The sequence below is a fragment of the Felis catus genome, chromosome D3 (genome assembly GCF_018350175.1).
Source record: "Felis catus isolate Fca126 chromosome D3, F.catus_Fca126_mat1.0, whole genome shotgun sequence".
Taxonomy (NCBI): domain Eukaryota; kingdom Metazoa; phylum Chordata; class Mammalia; order Carnivora; family Felidae; genus Felis; species Felis catus.
Window position 1 is genome coordinate 76,135,627 of NC_058379.1, and position 21,359 is coordinate 76,156,985.

The window sequence follows — 21,359 nt, forward strand, 5'->3', positions numbered from 1 at the left end:
CTCAACCAAGGATGGAACACAGGTCTTCTAGGGATCAGACCTCCTGCATATTCCCCAACAGTGCACGCTGAAGGTGCCACTGGACTCTTACACCCTATGCACGCAAAGGAGGGTGGGAGGGGCTCTCCAACCCAATTACCTTAAATACCTTTAATCTCTCACACCAGGGTCCATTTGTCACACTTCTCATGGTAATCAATGGTCTACTATTTTCACCATTAAAACGCCACCTCTGCATTCATTATGCTAATGAGCAGAGCGGGTGCTGACTGAGATGGTGGCTGAAGAGTACTGGTGTGAGTGGTGGCTGCCCTGCCCTTCAGGAACGCTGGTCACTCACCATCCAAGGCTGCGCACCCTTGATGAGGACGATTTACTGCCCCCAGACTGAAGCGTGAACAAGCTGACACACATTACTGAACTATCCGTGCTAATGTCTCTTAAAATGAGTCACAGTCATTACAACCAAAGTCCATGTTTTTTTAAAAATTTTTAATGTTTTTATTTATTTTTGAGACACAGAGAGACAGAGCGTGAGTGGGGGAGGGGCAGAGAGAGAGGGAGACACAGAATCCCAAGCAGGCTCCAGGCTCCGAGCTATCCGCACAGAGCCCGACACGGGGCTCGAACCCACGAACCGTGAGATCATGACCTGAGCTGAAGTTGGACGCTTAACCAACTGAGCCACCCAGGTGCCCCCCAAAGTCCATGTTTTATCCACATCCTATGTTAGAAAAGAGTGGAGAGCATATGTTAATTTCAATATAAGTTATAATCCTTTATATCGCATTTATTCATCTCATTTTCCCCTACAACCTGGAGCACGCGTATTATTATCCCCATTGAATAATTAGGTGCCAAGAGTTTAAATCACCTTCTTCACACTCATCTAATCACAGTTGAGGTGGACGAATATTTACTATGTGCTGGACATTGTGCTGAACACTTTACATGGTTTGTCTTTTCTTGTTCTCCCAACTACTTATGAGGCAAGAACTGTAATTATCTCCTACATCACAGATGAAGGAACTGGTGCATAGAGATGAAGTAACTTGCCACAGGTCACCGCGAAGCAGCCTGACTCCAGGGCTAAGCTCTTATCCCTGTAGTTTCCTTCAGTTTCCAGCAGAACTTAGATGAGTACTCACAGCTGGGGACTCCTACTCCCGCGTTCTTTCCACAGGAAATCCTGACTGCTAAGAAGCAGACGTCTGTAGAAGTGAAGGTAGTTCAAACGCCCTTCCAACATCTCTACAAAATGTGTTCGCAGCTTGATGTTATAGTTGATGGCCATTCAGAAGCTGTTCCCGTTTCCGCTCCCATTTCTGTGTCTTCACTTCACCCTTGGGGAACTCCATCCAGGACATGTGTCTAGAACTCTGGGGAGCTGACGCCGATGATTTGGGACTTCCCAACCGCCGACAAGCAGACAGAGCGGGAATAAGAGTTCACTCTCGGCTGTGGGTACACGGAGAGCCCACGAGAGCGAATTTTTAAAGGATACTAATAGAGCCGCAAAACTGAAACCACAAAGAAAGCAGCTGGCGTTGGGATGAAGCAGTGGCTACAAATACATCTCCTACCAGAACTATTTTGGAATCACCTCGAGTGAGCTTTCAATGGTCCTCACTGTTACCATCATTGATATTGTCATCACCACCTTCACCTGTACCACTCTGGCTCGATTTTCAGACCAGTAAAAACTCCTCCCTGTCTTCTCCCGAATTCGGAACGGATTGAGAAAGAGACATAGAAATTAAAGTCTTTTTTAAAAATCCATTTCAGGGGCGCCTGGGTGGCGCAGTCGGTTAAGCGTCCGACTTCAGCCAGGTCACGATCTCGCGGTCCGTGAGTTCAAGCCCCGCGTCGGGCTCTGGGCTGATGGCTCAGAGCCTGGAGCCTGTTTCCGATTCTGTGTCTCCCTCTCTCTCTGCCCCTCCCCCGTTCATGCTCTGTCTCTCTCTGTCCCAAAAATAAATAAACGTTGAGAAAAAAAAAAAATTTAAAAATCCATTTCATTGGTAGAGCTGGACTGGAGAACATGCATTGGATTTGTGACCAAAGGGGTTTCCTAATGTAATCCTCCTGAACTGAACTTACCCCCCCAAACTGCCGGCCAACCTTTCCCTCTTTTCAGTCCCGCTTTCCTCACTCCTCATGGGGGTTGCTCCCCAAAGCACCTCCCGGTAAACCTGCATGTGGATCTTGGGTCTCTGGGTCTACCTCCCAGAGAACCTAATCGAACACACCTGCTTATATGCCTTCCTTCACTCCACTCTCCCCTCCCCTCCCCTCCCCGAAATAAAACACACAAACTTGGCGAGGAGGAAGGAGAGGGGAGGAAATCTAAGAGACTCAACTATTTCCTAAAGCAGACTGTTTACACAAGAAACTGAGATATTTTGAAATGGTAAAACTAAGTTCCTAACACGTTCCCCAAAACAACTGGATAGGGCTCCTGAAGATTAGAACTAGAAAATTAAGAGGCTCTATCCTTTTTAAACATCTAAGATGCAAGCTGAACTAAAACTGAAGGGGGATCCAAATTGGACAAAGGCTGAAGGTTCTGGGTGCTTGAGGCCACCTAGCAGCGTGGGAGGCATTGCTGTGGGCCAGGACATCTCCCAAGAGAAGGACACAGCTGTCCTCAGCCTGTGTGCGGATGTTGGGGATGGAAACAGCGTATGAACTGCTGACGGTGGAGAGAAAGTTGGGAAATCGTTGCCATTCTTGAGCATATCTTACAAAACTAGTATCTTTCCAATAATTTTCTAAGGCAATACGTTAACACGATGGTTATGACCGCAATGAACAGGTGTTAAAAGTAGCGTGAACGCAAATCATGAAACAAGAGACAACATCAGCAAAGGAAGTAGCCCCCTTTTCACATGCTCATGCTCCCAATGATAATGGCTTAGGCCACCCCATCCTGCTTAGCCTTGCTCCCTCCTCACCCGGCTGTTGGAATATGACCGGTCCCCTGGGAGTGGAGATTTGGGGTGTGAATTAGTATTCTATTGCTGCATAACTAATTAGGGCAAACTTAGCAGCTCAAAACGACACTTACTATCTTCTGGAGGCCAGCAGTCCAAAGGTATAGGCAGGGCCATGTTCCCTTGGATGGTGCTAGGAAAGGACCTGTTCCAGGTTGCTCTCTTAGCTTCTGGAGGTTTGGGGCAATCTTTTCATTTCTTGGTTTGTAGACGCACATGGCTGTAATATCTACTTTCACATGTTCCCAGGATGTTATCTCTGTGTGTATGGGTCCAAAAACCCCCTTTTCTTATAAGGACACCAGTCATATTGCATTAGGGGCCTGCCTACCTTATTCTTGTATGAACTGATCTTAACTAATTGCATCTGCAATGACTCTATTACCCAATAAGGTCACATGTGGGGTACCAGTATTTAGGGCTTCAACATATGACTTTTTGGAGGATACAATTCAGCCCCTAACACTCAGTATGAGTCATGTGACAGCTGAACTTTAATCAAGACCTCTTGGATCTATGGTTAATCAGTCATTTATACTTTTTCTGTTTCAGTTTAGATATTGTAATTTGCTCTTAACATTTTGCAGAAAGAGGAGAAAGGAGAAAGATAAGAGGAGAAACAGGAAGCGAGGAAGGAGAAGGAGGAAGGGAAAAAGAGAAGCGAGTGAGGAGAGGGATAGGGTGTCACTTGTAATACTGTAGGGCCTGGATCCCATATGGATTAAATTGTATGACATTATATGTTTGTCAAGATCTAAAATACTCTGCCAGTGGGTTTTATGACAAAGGAAGGCTGAACAGGAGCGTGACAGGCCTCTTTTCCCCCCAACCTGCCCCATCTACAATTAGAGACATTGCTTTCCTTGAAAAATTGCCCAAGGTAAAATATCGGTGTTCTCTACGATCCGCTGTGAGGTCAAATCCAGAGCCACGGGCAGCTTCCAAAACCATTTTCTGCCCACACTTACTCATGGCTGGCCACCACCCCTCAGCTGCCTCTCTCCTAGCCGGACCTCGGCCTGCTCAGCATCCTACAGCGAAAGGAAGGTCAAGAGTGTAGGTCTTGTGGCACTTCTGCTCCACGGGGTGAGAGTGGCCCGCATCCACCGACAGGGCAGAGCAGAGCAGAAGACAAGAGGCCCCAGGTCCTTGTCCTCCATGAGCCGAGGAAAGACATGTCCTCCATGACCCACTGTACCAGGGGCACCGCCGCTCTCCCCTCAGAGAAGTAGCTGTATCTTCCAGAACAAATCTAGTCACGTAGAACTCAGGATTAAGTCAAGCTGAGGGTCTACGAAGCAAAGAACACGTCTGTCCCTCCTGCACGCACAGTGGAGTGGACAGATGCCTCTGTGGTGCGTGACCGGGAAGTGCTAACCACTCTGATGCCAATGCCTGAAACCCCACCGTGCCCATGGTCCTCTTTTGCGTTAACTATTGCCCTCTTTGCATCTTCAATTTGAGTTTATTCACTTTTCCCATAAAGCCCATGTCCTGCATACATTCTTTCATTCATTTATCTTTGCTCGCTGTGCCAGTGGTTCTCAGCCTGGGTGGTTTTCCCCACCAGGAGGCATCTGGCAACGTCCAGGAACGTTGTCGGGTCTTGCTACTGGCATCCAGCGGGGAGGCCAGGGATGCAGCGAAACATCCTACGAGTTACCAGGCAGCCCTGCACAGCAAAGAATCCTCCAGTCTGAAACGTCAGCAGTGTCAAGAGGGACACACTCCAGTCTGTTCCCATAGCAACACTATGTGGGTTTGTTTTTTGTTTTTTTGTTGTTGTTGTTGTTGGTAGTTGTTCATATAAAATGTGTACTGTTGGGCGCCTGGGTGGCTCAGTCGTTAAGCATCTGACTTTGGCTCAGGTCATGATCTCATAGTTCATGAGTTCGAGTCCCACACTGGGTGAGCCTGAGCGCCACTTCTGGTGAGCACAAGGCCCACTTGTGCTGGGTGAGCCCTGGGTGAGCCCCACTTCTCTCCCTCTCCCACTCACTCCTTGTGGGATTCTCTCCCTTTCTCTCTCTCTCTCTCTCTGTCTCAAAAAAATGTGTATTTTGGGGGCATGCATTTTCAATTTATGTAAATGATATTGCATTAGAGCTCTTGTTCTGTTTCTTATAGTTTTCATTCATCACCCAATTTTTAAGGTCATTTATGTTGCTGTGTATACTCCGATCCAATGGCTTTAAGTGTTACATGGTAACCCGCAGAGGGCATCACCACATTTTACCCATCCACCGCCCCCCCCAGATTGATTCCCACTCCCAGCCACCATAAACACTACTTCAGGGAGTATCCTTGGGAATGGCTGCATACTGCCCATGTGACAATGTCTGTAGGGTCAATACCAGGAGTGGAATTGCCGGGCATAAGGTAGGTGTATACAGTTCATTAGACTGAGTATGACAGACTACTCTCCAGAAGGGCTACCCCCGTCTACACTCACATCAGCAGCATGTGGGTCTTCTCAGAGCCCTTCATTTGAAAGGTATTCTCTTTGAAAACACACCCATGTTAAGATCAGCATATTAAATCACCATCACATTCAGGATGAACTCATTTCAGCAGGCCATCTTCCTTACAGGAGGTAACTTCACTGGCCTGAGTGCCATGAATGAAATGGCTTAAAGCAAAAAGAGGAGATGGTGGGGGGGGGGGACCCAAAGATAGACTTCTACCCAGGAGAATTTCCTTCACTTATAATGGGCTACCATCCATTTGGGTGGGCCGTTGGGTGTCACTTTCTATTAAATTTGTTTTCTTAACTTCTAAGATAATTTTAACTTGAAGGATGTTTCCTTTTTCCAAAAACAGCTTCAAGCATAAATCAAGAGGAACAACCTAGAGAAACAGAAGCGTATTGGAGACCAGACTCTTCTGAGAGGTGCTTGTGCTCCTTTGTGATATTACTCATGCTTAAGTCATTCGGTTTGCTCATGGGACATGGAGATCAATAAAGCAATATAACCACAAATAACAGATGCCTATCAGTGGTATAAGAGGAAACTTTTAAAGAAGATTCAGGGGCACCTGGGTAGTTCAGTCAGTTAAGCGTCCCACTTCAGCTCGGGTCATGATTCCACAGTTCGTGGGCTCAAGCCCCACATCAGGCTCTGTGCTGACAGCTCAGAGCCTGGAGCCTGCTTCGGATTCTGTGTCTCTCTCTGTCCTCCCCCGCTCATGCTCTCTCTCTCTCGAAAATCAATATTAAAAAATTTTAAATAAAGAAGATTCAGTAACATTCCACACTGAAGATGGCCATCTCCAAGGTCCTAAAGCTAAAGTCCATTCCTGCAGAGTTCATGAGTAGTGGACAATGGGCCCTGACCGCCAAGCAGACAGGACTAAGCAGCCCAGAGGGACATCTAGTGGTGTCAGAAGGGCTGGCCAGACAGCAGAGAGCCCCCAAGAGGGGATTACACCCCCAACAGCAGTGCTCTTGAGTGCCAAATGTTCTCAAAAGTGGGTAGGGACAAAATCTTCTTTAGAATAATAGCCCCTTCAGGTAAGAGAAAGGATTTTGCGAAAACTTCAAGTTACTTCCTAGTGAGTTTTTCCCTCAAAATAAGGGATAACCACTAGACCATCCCTTTTTATCCGCCCCCATGTGTCTTTAGACAACTGAACTGAGCCCTGGAGATCCTGATGGGCAGCCCATAGGAGTCCAGGTCAGAGGCAGGTACTGTGCTTCATGTTCAATAAGCAAAAATTCGCACACATAAACCACTATGATGGGCCTACAAAGTTCCAATCTTAGCAGTTTGGCACAGCATCCCCTAAATATGCTTTAGTTCTCAACGCAGGAAAAAACAAACAAGCAAACAGAAAACATTCATCGGATCAATAACACACACACACACACACACACACACACACACACACACACATTGTGTATGCACAGCAAGCCTTCAGCAAAATTCTTTTTTTTTTTTAAGTTATTTAGAGAGAGAGACAGAGAGGGGGAGGAGGGACAGAAAGAGAGGGAGAGAATCCCAAGCAGGCTCCACACGTTCAGTGCTAAACCCAATGCAGGGCTCAAACTCCCGAACCGTGAGCTCATGACCTGAGCCAAAATCAAGAGTTGATGCTCAACCGACTGAGCCACCCAACCGCCCCAGGCATCCAGCAAAATTCTAAAGCAGATGCAGTTTTCTCTGCTTTTTCAGTCTCTTCCAAGAGGTTGCCGGGGTCCTCACACTGAGAGCTCCCTCCAGACCTGCTCCCCACTGGCCCTAGATCTCTGGCGACCCCCTCTCTCCTAAGCCAGGACTCCATCACAAACCAATAGTTGGGCTTGCAAAACTGGAGCCCGGACAGGAAGGATAGAGATACCAAACCTTCTCCAAGAGAGGAAAGAGGCCAGGAGAGAATGATTTGGCAGAAGCAATGATTTTTAAGTCAATTAACTGTCATTTCCTGAGAAGTTTTGAAAGTTACCTATCTGTGTGCTCTCAACCTACAGAATGCGCAGGCATCATTTAAGGGTGAGAAATTGATTCTGCCTCCAGGTGTTTCTATGTCACAGGGGATCCGGGAGCAGCATCGGATTTGCATTTCTATCACTCTCTCCCCAAGCCTGACTCAGGTACCAACGCTTCCCAATTGCTCCCTTATTGCTCAAAACCACCTTTGGCTTTGTTACGTTCCTAACCAAACCCCACTTTGAATATACTAGTCATTTCTCAGAAACTTGGGAAACTTTCTGCTTTCTCCCTGTGTGAAGTTTCAGGAAAAAGTTTATTTCCCCCTCTAGGCTTATTTTTACTTAGCTGAAGTCATTGGAGACCACATAGACTTTGCATTTTGATCAGACATCTTTCAAATGTGCCGGCACTATAGCTGAATTTCAATGATCGTGTTCAGTGATTTACAAGAGAGGATATCAAAAATGCCTATTCCCGGAGATCTCCTGCTTGTAAAAGTCCAGACAACACAGCATTTACTGTCTATTTACTCTCACAAGTACACCGTCTCCTTATTCCTTTTACGAATAAGTAGGAACACTCTTTATTTGGGCCCAGCATTTGTGTTAGTAACCACAGCATACACAAAGTGTAAAATGGTCCACTTCCCTCCAGAAGTTCATAATCCAATTGAAAGTCAAGGTATGTACATAACATGGTTAAATAACATTATAAAGTAAGGTGAATGTGTTTTAAACAAATGCTCTAAGATGTACTAATGGGCTTCTATGCCCAAATTCCAATGCGGTGGTGGGGGGTCCCCACACATCCAAAAGCAAGCAAATCTTGCATACCAGCTGGGCATCCTACAATTAAACTAATTTCTGACACTATCATCCCAAAGGCAGCATCAGACCCCCCAGATGAAGGGCTCAGTCCTATATGACTGCCCTCCCTTCAGACGCCAGTTTCCACCTGTGCTTCTGACCAACTAGCCATCGACGGGACGTTCCCCCAACTCCCTCCTCAGGTTTGATTAATTTGTTACAGCGGCTCACAGAACTCAGAGAAACTTTTTACTTACTAGAACTTCTGCAGAAGAGGTACACAGGGCGAGGTATGGGGAAAGGGCGTGGAGCATCAGTGCCCTCTCCAAGCAAGCCACTCTCCCTGAATCTCCTGTGTTCAGCAACATGGAAACTCTCTGAACTCTCTCCTTGTGGGTTTTTATGGAGGCTTCATTACACAGCCATGATTGACTAAATCACCATCTGCTGGTGACTGAAGTTACTCTCCAGCTCCTCTTACCTCCCAGGAGGTCTGGGGGTGGAAATCAAAGTTCAACCCTCTATTCATGATTGCTTCTTCTGGCAATTAGCCCCTAAGGTGCTTGGCAGTAAGGCAGACTCTTACTCATTTTTGTATCACCAGTATCTTATCCTTTACATGGTGGGACATGAGATCTAGAGGCCGGTAGGTAACGGTAAGAATGGGAAGGGTCAGGCCACGTGGGGAGAGGAGCCAAGAGCCAACCAACAAAGCAAGAGAAGTGAGGTCAAGAACCAGCTGAGTGTTAGCAGCACACTGATTGGTAGAGGACTGATGGAAGCAGAGAGCAGGCACGAGCAGTGGTCTGTTGAGAGGTAGGGCCCTGTGCCTCAGATTGGAGCCACTGAAGAGCCAGCTGCTAGGGGAGCACACGATTCCATGGCTCAGGCGAGTACCAGAGTAGCCTGGAAGCCCAGGGGCTCCACTTCCCGTGGGAAGTGCCCAGATACGACGGCCTCTGATGACCACACTACCAGAACATTCAGGGCCTACAAGCCAGATGGAAGAGACAGATTAAGGCACATTTCCTTGGGGCCAGGAGAATGAGCCTTGGGCAGTCCAAAGAGCCCTTGGTTCTTCTGCCAATCCCGAGGAAATGTATAAGGACCCTGTAAGTTTCTCCGTCAGGTTTTCCAGAGTCTCGGGGAAAATCTGTTTCTTCTCTGTGCCAAATACACACACAATGGTCAAGACAAGAGCCCCTCTCTCATGAACTCCCATCTTTCCATACCATCCCCTGTGAATGCTAATACAATATTTATTAAGGCTTAAAGAGCACTGTTAAGTGCATGAGTTGATTTAGAATGATGGAGAGTGTCCACGCAAAGAACAGGAACTCAGCCAGAGTAGGGACCCCCCCAAAGGACAAGTAGATACATCATTACCTAAAGACTCAAGCTAGCAAATGTCACCAGCAGGGAAAAGCAATTTTTTAATTAGGGCTTTCTTTACACCTATTGTTAACACCAATGTTTTATAAATATAGATAGATCGATAGATAGATGATAGATAGATATAAAGTATTATAAAATAATACAAGCATAAAGTTTGAAAATTTCAACAGCACAGGCTGGCATTAAATGAAAAGTATAGGGACGCCTGGGTGGCTCAGTTGTTTAAGCGCCCAACTTCGGCTCAAGTCACGATCTCACAGTTTATGCGTTCAAGCCTCACATCCGGCTCTCTGCTGTCAGCACAAAGCCTGCTCCAGATCCTCTGTCCTCTTCTCTCTCTGCCCCTCCATCCCCTCTCTCTCCCTCTCTCTCTCTCATTCTCAAAAATAAATAAACATTTAAAAAATTAAGAAAAAAAAAAGAAAAGTACATCTCTCCATCTCTCCCCCCCCCCCCAACCCAAGTCCCACACTCTGGAGGCAACCCCTGTCAATCTTTTGTTTTTCATTCTTCTACGTTACTGCCATAATTCTAAACAATATGCGCAGATCTCAATTTCTTGATTTAGTGGTGGTAAACAACAACAAGTTATCTCCTTTCTCTTTGAGAGAGGAAGAATTTAGCTTACGTTTCCACTTGATTCTCCCTTTCCTGAGTTTGGTCAGTCACGCTGGCATATTAAAGTGCTTTTACACTTTTAACTGATCCTCTCTGTTTGCTCCACCTTCCCTACACAATATCTCTCGCCTCATCCCCAAATATAATGAGAAAGGCTCCACCCCTGCACTCACCTTCCCTCCCCCTTTGACAAGTTGACCTCTGTCAGCTGGAGCATTACCTTTACCGGGTCAATGATTGCGCATACGTGCTTTTCTATAATTGTAGTTGAGACTTCTGTTTTGATTATAAAAATTAAAATTAGTAACCATTTAACTACAATTATATGAATGTGATTATATGACTATTAGTCACTGCAGAAGTCGTGTGATTAGATCCATTGAAAAAGAAATATGATTGTCACTGATTCTCCTCAAAGGAGAATGGTCCAAGGGTTAAGGTCAAATGGATTCTCTTGTATTCCATCAAGTGCTCAAGATCAGGCCACATTTTTGCTCATTTGTATTTGAACTAAAAGTTTCTTCTCTAGTTTCCCAGTCGTTTTCTTGGCATTTCTAACCGTGCTTTTATCTTGCTGAGAGAAGAACAAACAAACAAAAACAAAACAAAACAAACCATCTGACTCTTCCTCATGAGGTCAACAGCTCCCAGCTTCTTAATCGTGCTGCCTATTAAATGATCCCCATTCTATTCTTGGAGCAGTTTTTTAGGGTTCTCTTACTTTATGTTTTAATATGAGCTGGGCTTTTAGGTCTGCTGCAGAGGTATCACCCTGGGATGGCTTCCATTTCAAATCTAGAATTTTATCACTGTTTCCTGGGCCCTTAGCTGCTTATCTCTCTCCTGTACTCATGGTAGAGGACATCCTCAAATAAATGTATTAAAGAAAGTTTTCTTGGTAGATAAAAGATTCTGATTCATTCTGAACCCAGACGGCTGGAAAAGTGTTTATTTTACCTTTATACATATATAATTTAAAATTTTTCTAGGAGCCACATTAAAAAAGGTAAAGTTATTAATTCGATATTTCATATTACTTTTCTCATACTAAGTCTTTGAAATCTAGCGTATATTTTACAACTATGGCACATCTCAACCTAGACTAGCTACATTTCAAGGGCTCAATAGCCACATATGGCATCTGGCTACTCTATTGGACACTGCAGGTCTAGAACCTTCTCTTTATCTTTGTGCTTTATTGCTTCACCTAAAGATATGAGTGGGGTGCCTGGGTGGCTCAGTCGGTTAAGGGTCGGACTTCAGCTCAGGTCACTATCTAACAGGTTGAGTTTGGGCTCCACATCGGGCTATGTGCTGACAGCTTAGAGCCTGGAGCCTGCTTCAGATTCTGTCTCTCTCTCTCTCTCTCTCTCTCTCTCTCTCTCTCTCTCTCTCTCCTCCTTCCCTGCTCACAATCAATCTCTCTCTCTCTCTCCCCCCCCCCCGAAATAAATAAACATTAAAAAAAAGATATGAGTATTTTTTCACTTTCCTGCTCAGAAATCAGTATGACTTTTAAATTTTAAAACTTGTGTTTTTCTTTAATTGTTAGAATGCTCAGGCTATAATTTATGTCATAATTTCCTCTCTCCTGTTCTTTCTTCCCAGACCTCTCATTACTTGAATGCTAGTGCTCTTAGACTGATATTTTATCTCTTCATTCTCCTCTATTATTTTTCATCTTTTCACCATATTACTCAGGGCTCTGAGAGAGTTCATGAAACTCATCTGCAGCCATTTTATTTGATTTTTCTGTTGGCAGTCATATTTTTCATTTCTACGAATTCTTTTTGTTTTCTGTAGGCTTTTTTCATAGCAGCCTGTTCTTTCTTTACGGGTACGAGATCTTGTATCTCTCTAAGGACTCTCATGAGAGTCTTAAAATTTCTCTCATCAATTATACTTCAATTAAAAAAATTGTTTTCATTCCAAAGGTATTTTTTTTCCTTTTTCTTCATGTCTGTCTTCTCTTGTGTAGTGCTTGTTTCTTTCCTTCACAGTCTTGGATTGCCCACTCATATTTATGCACAAAATGCTCAGTTGACTGATACAGGAGGGTGATGGGTTTCCTCTAAGAAGGCGTGCACTTCCACACATGACCTGGCCTCTCACCTGAATCAGGGCAATGGTGGCAGCTGATGCTGAGCTCAGTTCTTGAGAGCTGGCACCTCCCTATACCCCTTCCCCACTCGCCACCAATGTTTTTAAAGGGTCTTATTATAAAGCACCAGCATACACATGAGGAGCCCTAGCCTTCTCCAGACAGCTCAGATCATTTCTGCATATATCTCTGTTTTGGTGTATTAATTGAATCTCTGACAGAAATTAGAATCTCGGGGCTGCTGGTACCTTCCCCACTTCCATTCTCAGTGCCGTTATGGGATTTATTCATTTTTGGACATCTTCACTGTCATTATGCTGGGATGTTGTGTTCAGCTGCCATCTTGAATAAAAAGACCAATTATCTTTAAGGGAAATATCCCTCCTCTTCCAAAGCCACTGTTGCCCAACAGATAATGAGCAAAGGTTTGACTTTTGAATTTGGTTTTCATGGTGGAACTTCTGTTAGCCAAAGCATAGGTTTTTACACTGACAAATGACGATCTGACCCAATGGAAGTCTAAACTGAGCCCAGGCAGGGGCGCCTGGGTGGCTCAGTTAAGTGTCTGACTTTGGCTCAGGTCATGATCTCACAGTTCATGGGTTCGAGCCCTGCGTCGGGCTCTGTGCTGACAGCTAGCTCAGAGCCTGAAGCCTGCTGCATATTCTATGTCCCCCTCTCTCTCTGTCTCTCCCCTGCTTGTGCTCTCTCGCTCAAAAATAAATAAAAAAAATTTAAGCTGAGCCCAGGCACATGCCTTCCAATCTTCTCTCCAAAGTTCTTAATTTGAAACATTTTTATGGAATGTGTAGAGACACTACCAACCCTTCCCCCTCTCCTTCTCTAACAATGAGTGCTTGGGGGAACTGAGGATCAAGGGTTTGTCTGTGTTTTGTCATCTACAATATAGGGTGAGGACACTGGCCTAATGGTGAAGAGACATGGATTCTAGTCTCTGTGCAGACCCTCTCTGTTCTGCGGTGGTTCCCTAACATTTGTGAGCCTTGGCTGCCTCGTCTGTACACAGCACATAAACACCATTCCTGCATGTCTGATGGGGCCGGTATAAGGAGGAAAACTGACACATATTCTGTCCTCAAAAGATTCTGCTGAGCGATTAAATGAAAGGCTCAAGGCAGGTGTCTTATTCTAAGGGCCTGACTGCTAAAAGCCAAAAAGAGTGATCAACGTCCCTGCCAGCATCCAGGCTAGCATGCAGAGTGGACCGGGCTCTATCATCTCTCCCAGTGGGCTTTCCAGAATGACTTTGGTGATCACCACAAAAGCAAAGGAGGCACAGATAGCTCTGGTCACAGCCTTCACAAGCCAACAGCTTCCCATGTATAAGACACTCATTCACCACCAGAAAGGCTGGCAAGATGACACGGGGTCTCAAGGAAAGGGCTGGAAATTACGAAGGGACCCTGCATCATTAAGTCTCACACTCTCCTTTTAGAGATGAGGGACCAAGTGGCTCTGAGTGGAAAAGGGACTTGCCCAGTTAGTGACAGAGCCAAGACCAGAGTTTCTCGGACGATTGTCACATACCATCTACATCACCTGGAACCATGTCCTAACGCACGAAAGTCTCATTCTGAAATACTTCTTGGAGGCAAGTCTCTCTTCAACAATGCCAAGCTGGGTTTTGGGAGACTGACCTAAACCTCAAGCCCAAGAAGGCTTTGGACCCCCAAACTGGTGCAAGCACCCGCTGGGACTCAGAGCTTGTAAGACATTTCTTTGGGGGGCTAGTTCCACTTGCCCAGTGCCCAGGCCGCTCTCCTTCCGGGTGACCTCCAGCGTCCGTGTGGCTGAGTCCCCACCTGGCAGGAACGCGCATGCCCACACTTTAGGCCAAAGCCCCAAAGTGCCCGGCACATTCCAGGCTCGCACCATCTCCAAAGGGCCCGAGGGCCTTGCCAGAGAAGGGTAATGGCAGGAAGCCACAATATATTAAAACAGTAGATTAAAACAAACAAGAGCATTTTGGATCATATTACACATCACTTTCCTCACGTCTGACAACAGAAAAAAATCAAAGGCGGTAAAAGACCATCGTAGACCATAATGGTCTAATAACTTGGTGATAAAAGCGCTTGTGGGAGCAGCGTGGGAGTAGTCTGCTCCTGGTGCAGGAATCAAAGCTCTCCTCCAAATCCACAGTGGTGTGCTCAGAGGCATTACTGCTTAAGTGCTCGTTTAAGACTTCCTCCAAAATGCAGCACACTCACTGGAGAATCATAATTAGGCCTCAATTGTGGGCCATATTCACACGTTGTGCATCATCCTTAAAGATGACAGAAGAAAAAATTACCCAGGGCCACGTGGAGTGGATATTAGCTCTTTCACCATTGTCCTCCATGGAAAAAAAAAAAAAAATTAACAATTCCCTGTCTAGACTCACAGCCTTCCGAATACTGAGCACTCAGGACTTTGTTTTGCACTGAAAAATGGAAGAAGAGAAGTTGGGGGAGCAGGAGGGCTGGGGGGCCTGACATTTGCACGGTGGGGATGGACATGATCAAATCCATAAGAAAGTGAGAGTGTCAGCTGTTCTCCATTCCTGGAGCAGGGTCAAACCCAAAGTCACGGAGATCAAGTTCATCAGGAGTACAGCAGCCCAGAGCTGACTGTTACGTAGGAGCACATCACCTTTTGAAGACCACTTTCAACTAAGGGTTTGCATGATGAACTAAAATGCCATGAAAGTGTCCAGCCATTTGTCCATTACTCCTTCTTCTCTTCCCAAACCTGCTCCTGTCCCTAAGTTTCTGCTCCTGGGGAACAGCTTTTATTTTTTAAGAAACTGACAAACAAAACTGCCCATTGCTCAGAGTGTCCACGGAAGCTTCGGTCCCTGGTGTGTGGCTCCCTTGTCCCCGTGGGTCCGTTCTCGTTCAGCAGAAGTCCACTCGGTCTGCTATCCAGGGGAACGGACCTAAACCTGATCTCGGGTCATTTCTGTTTATATTCTGAACCTGCCTACTGCTGCCATTTCTGCATGCTCTTCTCTAAACTGATCCCACACAAAAAAGCATATGTTTATTGGCTGTTCTTTTTTTCTATTTCCCAGGAGCACTTAACAATTCCCACTGGCTCTTCTGTGCCCCCATTTGGCCCTCGGTCATGTATTACCTGAGTTTCCTTGGCTTTTTCATGGGCTAGTCTGCCTTGGAACACAGGACAGTCTGTTCCATTCCATGTGTCTCTCGCCAAGCCCATGTGCCGTGCTCATGGCAGAACTTCCATCCCCCCCTTGTTCAGTTAACTGAATTGCTGACTCCAGTCAGCTCTTGTCTGGAGACCTGGGGCATAAGGACAAGAAATCTCTAGATTTCTCTGCCGTTCATTTTTTTTTCAACTGTAAACCCCCATCCTTTTCCTCCCCAAACCATTCTCTCCCCAAGACTTGAGTAAAAAAACAGCCCACCTTTTCTCCTCCTGGCTTTGGCAGCATGGGAATACCAGCAAAGAGACACATGATTATGAAACAGGAAAACACAAAAGGCCTTACTATACTCACAGTGGTTCAAGCCCTACGTAACATTACTTGCCTATAATTATCATACGTTTTCTGTAAGAACATGGTGAGCACGCTGGCATCTATTTTTTCTTTCCCTTTCTTAACTTTCGTTAGCCACCAAAGCATCTGTAGAAAGCTTCAGAATTTGCAATTTCCCCTTCACATAGATTTCCCTCATTTGATTTTCATGGCAACTCTAGGTACTCGGCGACCGATTATTATTTCCACCTTATGGCTTCTAAAATCTGCACTTTAATAAGAGCGTCCTAGCTAATAAAGGAGGCATCACAAGTCAGTGACAAAGGAATAAGTTGTTCACATGTGATTTTAGAAAAATCGGCTCTCTGGTGGCAGAAAACCTCTAAGTCCTCATTTCACATGGCAAAATAAAATAAATTCCAGACGTATCAAAATTATGATACCCAAAAATTATTTTTAAAACTATAAGAAAATGTAGGTAAGTATTTATTTATCTGCTCTCTGCATTGAAAGAATTTTCCAAGCATAAAACAATGCAGGAGGTCACAAAGGAAAAGACTAATAGATTATATCACACAAAGATTTTAAACCTCTAGATGTAAAAAATAAAAGCAAAGCAAACAATAAACTGAAAAAATATGAGCCACACACCTGACAGGCAAAAGGTTAATACTCTTAATATATAAGGCATCCATACAAATCAATAAGAAAAAGAAGTTTTCAAGTGGGGGAAGGTCATGAATAGACAATTTATAAGACAGAAAATACAAATGTCTGCCTAATCCACATAAGAAAAGCTATTCAGCCATAAAAAAGTAATCAAAGAAACTAAAAAACAGAGTCACCAGGTAGAGCTTCTTGCTTTTTAAATTAGCAAAAAACTAAAATAAAATAGAAAGATTGATCGCGCCAGATGCTGCAGAGGTGAAGTGAGAGAGGAATAGAAACTATATGATCTTTCTGGAAGGTGGTTTGGCATTATGTATCAAGAATCTTGAAAATCATTATACTCTCTAACCTGGTGACTCCTCTTTAAGGACTCAGTCTTAAAAAGTAATCAGAAGGGTGGGCTGAAATGTATGTAAAAGACATTCTTTAGAGAGATTTATAACAATAAAATATGGAAACAATGTCCCCTAATAGGAAAGTGGTTTAAATTATGGCATATCTTCATATGTTTTCACTCATATGTGGAACTTGAGAAACTTAACAGAAGACCATGGGGGAAAAGGTAGGGGAAAAAATAGCTACAAACAGAGAGGGAGAGAGGCAAACCATAAGAGAATCTTAAATACAGAGAACAAACTGAGGGCTGATGGCGGGGGGCAGAGGCGGGACTGGTGAGGAAGAGGGGAAAATGAGTAATGGGCATTGAGGAGGGCACTTGTTGGGATGAGCACTGGGTGTTGTATGTAAGCAATGAATCACGGGAACCTACCCCCAAGACCAAGAGCACGCTGTACACACTGTAAGTTAGCCAATTTGACAATAAATTATATTAAAAATAAAAAAAAAATATTTTATACAACTAAAAAAAATAAATTAAATAAATTATGGCATATCTACAGAACGGAATATTGTAAAGACATGAATATTTGGAATAACTTTAGTGACAGGGAAAATATTTACCTTATAGCCAGAAAAAAAATTACTGAGATAAGCCTCAGTATTTTTCACAAAAAAGTCTCAAAAAGGTAAACAGCATGATAGAATGCAACTTTGGGTTCCTGTCCCTAGGGGACAGGGTGTCCCTGTCGCACCCACTGTCCCTCCGCTTATCACGCTTTGTCATTTCACAGGAGGAAAACAAGACCCTACACAACTACGAAGCCCGTTATACTCTAAAATCACTTCCAAGTTGGTGAATATACATAGTTGCAATTACGTAGTTCTTAGCAATTAGTCCTAATTAGTGCTTCTGTGTTCTGCCTTTTCTATTTATTATTATTTAGTATTTGAGTTCCCATGGATCAGCAGAGTCAACAAGCGTTATCATTTTGATGATGCCACATTGCTATGTGTCCACCAAACCCTATCACCCTCACACTCTGGGCATGTAGTGAGACTACATTTCCCAGCCTCCCTTGCAGTTAAGTGTGGCTAGATGGCGGCATTCTGGCCACTAAAGTGTAGTCTTAATGTTGCCCCCCTCCCCACCTCCAGATCTGGTTCATGAAATCTCCCTTGCGGTCCTCTGTTATCCCTTCATTCCCCATTCCCTCATGCATCTATCAGATACAGAGAGGAAACGATGGAGCCAATAAATGGCAGGAGCCCGGGTCCCTGAGTGACTTTGTAGAGTAGACTCAACTGACCCACACTGGACTGTGATGTGGGCAAGAAATCAACATTTACTGTGATAAGCTTTGATGTCGTTTGTTAAAGCAGTTATCCTACCCTGACCCCAGACTCGGCTACTATCCTTAGCTACTTGGCTATTATCTTAACCTATCACAGTCTGCTTAACCTCTGTCCTGTCTCGGATGTTTTCATTGTTGCTAAATACTGCCACAATTATCTTTGAACAAATTTTGCTTTTTCATTTGCTCCTTCCGGCTTATACTCATTGAGTGTATTCCCCCGAGGGGGTTACCAGGGCAATACCAGCGCATTACCAGGATTGACTATCTCATAGCTCTTGTTATGCCAGACTGCTCTCTAAAAATCCTGGAACAAATGAGTGCTGCATCGACTAATGCATTGTTTCCCCACATCCCCAGTAGCACTGGGTTTTATTATTTTTCGTTGTGTTTGTTAATTCCTTAACAACAATTAGGAAGTGCTTTTCAAGAGGTCTCACTGAGGTCATTTACACTTGCAATACTTCCTGGGAGTTCCTCTCTCCAGAGTGTGAGGAGATAGTATTTGGCCCCACCGACCCCACCCTATCCTCTACCCTCTGGCCTGCTCTCTGATGCAGGCAGCCACAGGGACCTTCCCGGGCCCTGCATCAGGAAAGCGATGACATTGCAAAATGCAGTAAAAGGAATCCAGCTTTCGCTTCTTCGTTACAAAACAGGCTTTTGGAAACTCACAGTAGAGACTATAGTTTTAAGGGGGGAAGAAAGCTTTATGTGTTTCAAAGCACGGCTTTTGAGTGTAAGAAGCCTCAGGCCTGAAGGACTCTGGGCATACGGTGGAGGCATAAATAATAGATTTGGAAGAATACGTGATCAGTCAGAGCCAGACAGCTCTGCCCCAGGCTAGATAAAGTTTCTCTGGGCTGAGGGAGTGGAGAAGTAGAGAGAAGAGAGGGCTTAAATGGCGGGTCCCAAAGGCAGAGGTGTGTGACAGAAGCCCTGAGGGGCGGATTGAAGCCAAGTCCCCTGTGCTCCACACGTGCCCGGGTGGATTCACACGTTCATTCAGGAAGTGTTCATGCACAGGCACTGAGCACTGTGGGCACTAAATACCGGGTCCTTGCTCTCATGGAGCTGACATCCTATTGAGGATGTCAGTACACAATACACAAATTATACACACACACACACAAACACACACACGACATATACACACATCTACATACACATATACATAATGTCAGTGGTGATCAGTGCTCTAAAGACAAAACAGGACACAGAGTGATGGGGGATGGTGTTATTTTAAAGGAAATGTCAGAGAAGGCCTCTCTGAAATGTGACATTTAAACAGTGGAATGGGAGGGGAACCATGAGAGTATGTGGGCATAGAACACTCTGGAAAGTGAGAACAGCAAATGCAAAGGCACTGAGACAGGAGTGTGTCCTGGCATAGACAGATCTGCAAGGAGACCAGTGTGGAGAGCGAGAGAGAGAGAGAGAGAGAGAGAGAGAGAGAGAGAGAGAGGGAGGGAGGGAGAGAGGAGGGGAGAGAGGGAGGGAGAGAGAAGTCAGAGAGCTGGCAGGCAAGCAGGGTGCTATTAGGCTTTCTGGGTAGAAAGGACAGAGATAGACTTACTTAATACAGGGCCTGTCTCCTCCTTTCCTAGAGTAGCGTCTAGGTTTCTGGCTATGAAGGGCCAAGGCAATGAAGGTGGGTGTCACAATAGGGAATGTCTGGGCTGCAGTCACATCAGATGTGACCGATGGCCCCCAAGGTCTTCACGGTATCCTTCTGTCTCCTCACTGCCAGGCCACTGCCCAGTGTCCTCTCCCCACTGCTAGGCATCTCGCGGGCACATGGGGGACAGCCGGCCTGCCCAGTGTCCTCTCCCCACCGCCAGGCATCTCGCGGGCACGTGGGGGACAGCCGGCCTGCCCAGTGTCCTCTCCCCACCGCCAGGCCTCTCGCGGGCACGTGGGGGACAGCCGGCCTGCCCAGTGTCCTCTCCCCACCGCCAGGCCTCTCGCGGGCACGTGGGGGACAGCCGGCCTGCCCAGTGTCCTCTCCCCACCGCCAGGCCTCTCGCGGGCACGTGGGGGACAGCCGGCCTGCCCAGTGTCCTCTCCCCACCGCCAGGCATCTCGCGGGCACGTGGGGGACAGCCGGCCTCCCTTGTACCCTGTGGATGGGTGTTTGCCAGGGACTAAGGCAAAAACGCAGGAGAAACTGGCCTTTGGACCCTGGTGTCCCCTGCTCTCCTGCTCTTCACCCTCATTAGCTGCTTATGACCACACTGCCACAGGCCTGGCCTGCCAGCTGTATGCACTGGGTTTCTAAATCCCCACCACCTCTATGAATTCCTCAGGCGTTCAGACTAAGCAATCCAAATATGTGAAAAAACACCACGTGCATCAAAATGGAATAACCCTCCATGGAAATTAGCTGCTAACGAACATAAATAAGTTTCTAATTAAGTAAACATTGAAGAAGAGGGGTTTTGTTTTTGTTTTTAGCAGTTTCTCACCTATTTTTCCACTAGGGCAGGTGAGCACATACTCGCGCGCGTACACACACACACACACACACACACACACACACACACACACACACACCTGCATCCTCTAGAAAAACAGGGATCAGGAATCCGGCATCCGCTATCGACAGATTGCCACTCCTGTTCTAAATGAACTGCCGGCCTGGGCCTCCTTTTCATCTCAAAGGCCATTTGGCATAACCCCATTCATCTGCACAGACTGTCAAATTCTCTCTCCCGGACTTCTCCTGTGACCTTCATTCTATTCTCTGCTCGTGCCTGAGTGTGGCGGCTGAACTGGATTGATTAAAGTTTTAGCCCTGTCTTATTTTAATTCAAGAGCTAAGTGGAGCATTTAAATGAACTCGTAGAAGGACCCACTGTCAGGATTCTGAAATCCGGTTAATATTTCTCCCTTGGCTGCCGCACCCCCCCACCCCCCCATCATCACTGCTCTGTCTCCAGGTTGGCTTCTGGGTGATGTTCACGGTTGGTTAAAAATGACATCATCGGAGTGACCGAGAGTAGATTAATGTTCATTTCCATCTATCCATCCATCACTGGAGTTCCTGGGTTCATTAAGTGTGCTCCAGTCATGAGTTCCCTCCATTTCCCATAATTCACCGCAGGGTCTAATGAACTAGAATGGAGTTTGTCAGTTTCCCCCAGTTCTGAATAGA

The 21,359-nt window shown here is 45.6% G+C and overlaps 1 long non-coding RNA gene across 4 annotated transcripts in view; it reads right to left on the reverse strand.

Annotated features, from left to right (window-relative positions):
- LOC109493473 overlaps window positions 1–21,359 on the reverse strand; it is a 48,090-nt gene that overhangs the window by 11,842 nt on the left and 14,889 nt on the right. Inside the window, exon 1 of one of the 4 annotated variants that reach the window (XR_006588443.1) lies at window positions 8,487–9,896. The exons of the other annotated variants lie outside the window; for them this stretch is intronic. This is a non-coding gene — a long non-coding RNA (uncharacterized LOC109493473). Of the gene's footprint in view, window positions 1–8,486; window positions 9,897–21,359 lie in introns of those variants that run through there. 4 annotated transcript variants of the gene reach the window in all.